A 2,116-nucleotide genomic window follows, 5' to 3' on the forward strand; every position below is an offset into this window, starting at 1 on the left:
GGATCATAACAGAACCTTGTATAAAATGGAAATAATTGCATACATTACCTATTATTTAGCAAGGATTAGCAATGCAATGTCCTTCAAATGTTTTGGATAACGGCTCCTACAAGCTTTTGCCATTGCTCAGGGCTGTGAGAATATCCTTGGGAAACAGAAGGAAGAGCTGTAGTCTAAACAATGGTCTGACAAGACATATCTCAATGTAAAAGCAAGAGAGAGTAGAACTGTTTTTGGTTTCCTGTCTGGACTATTTCAAAGGACTGGCACCAGGCTTTGAGGGCCAATGAAAGGAAAAAGCAAAAAAATCTGGTGTAAGGAGTTTCTTAATACACTCAACTGAACATGCTTGGAAACCTCCCCACACCAATGTCCCAAAGGTGCTTTTTCAAAAGGCAACTGGACTTTGTTTCTCCTTAAAGACAAATTCTTCAAAGTTACTTTTTGAAAAAGCACCTTTGGGACGATCATGACCTAGATGGCTGAGAATCTCCATAGACACTTCCCCCACTATTATCCATAGTGAAGATGTTTCTAAATGTTGTCAGCGGAGTGAATTTAGAATCTCACTTTAGAGATTTATGCTGAATTCATAAGGGTCAAGGTGGAGGTGAGGTACATATGGAAACATGGAGAGACAATATAAAGAGTACCTCTGCTTGATATTTTATTCCAAAGTTCTACTCATCTGGTCTCCTTCTTAGGTGACTTTTTCACTTCTCCAATGGGAGTACTATTACCAGCTATAGCAAGGACCCTTGTGAATGCTTGTGTTGCTGCTTAGAATTGATTTCATTTCATGCCAACAAAGTTATTATTACTATTAGAGGAGGCTGGATTGCAACAAATCAGTTAAAGTTCACCATGAACCCAAGCAGAAATGTCCTTTAGTTCTGAAGAGAACCGCAAGTGGCCAATGCAAAAGAATCAGAGATTAGAAGAGGTAAACGCATATTTGGCTGTTTCAAATTTATTTTGTTGTTTATGTGTTTTATTGTATTAGAATGGGTTGGAACACAACAGAAAATATACAGTGCAATAAAATAAAATTGAATTATATAAGCTGTATTAGTTGGATCTCTTTAAATAAGCTTGAAATTTGATGTAGTGCAAGCATATCATTGTAGCTTAACATGCCATCTTAACTGAACTGCACATAACTTGCTGTGAAATGATTTGCCACACTTTTCAGGGTTCCCATTCATTTTAATGGGTCTTGCACTAAAGATTACTGTAGAATGGAATCCAATTTTTACAATAGTTAATATGAAAAGGGTGGATATATGGAAAGGAAAACTGGAATAAGTTGAGTGGGGGAAGTCTTAGAATACTGTAAGGTCATACCCTGCAAAAGTCAGTAAAGTATAAAAAATATGTCACATAACTGTCTATCTAGCCAGACTGGAATAAGTTAAGTGGAGTCAGTCTTATATCCCATTGCATTTCGTGCAGATTTCAATTTAACTCTAGTTAAATTCAATTACTTAGGACAGATTCCTGAAGGTGTGATACCAAGATTATAAGACAAGTCAATTGTTTTTGGAATTTTAGAGGCTTCTGGCATCACATTAAGAATCCCTGTCTACTTTTACCTTAATAAACTTTAAAATGACATAGTTTCTTTAAAAACAAAGATATACATCTTCATCAATGATTTGGACGAGAGGATAGATGGGGAACTCATCAAATTTGCAGACGACACCAAGCTGGCAGGAATAGCCAACACTCCAGAAGACAGGCTTAGGATACAGGAGGATCTGGGCAGACTTGAATACTGGGCGCTATCTAACAAAATGAAATTCAATGGGGAAAAAAGTAAGGTTCTACATTTAGGCAAGAAAAACCAAATGTATAGGTATAGTATAGGGGGTACCTTGCTCAATAGTAGTAACTGTGAGAGGGATCTCGGAGTCCTAGTGGACAATCAGTTAAATATGAGCCAGCAGTGTGCTGCAGCTGCCAAAAAAGCCAACACAGTGCTAGGCTGCATTAACAGAGGGATAGAATCAAGATCACGCGAAGTATTAATACCACTCTACAATGCCTTGGTAAGGCCACACTTGGAATACTGCATCCAGTTTTGGTCACCACGATGTAAAAAAGATGTTGAGACTCT

This window comes from Protobothrops mucrosquamatus, unplaced genomic scaffold, assembly GCF_001527695.2.
Source record: "Protobothrops mucrosquamatus isolate PMUCROS unplaced genomic scaffold, P.Mucros_1.0 scaffold101, whole genome shotgun sequence".
Taxonomy (NCBI): Eukaryota; Metazoa; Chordata; class Lepidosauria; order Squamata; family Viperidae; genus Protobothrops; species Protobothrops mucrosquamatus.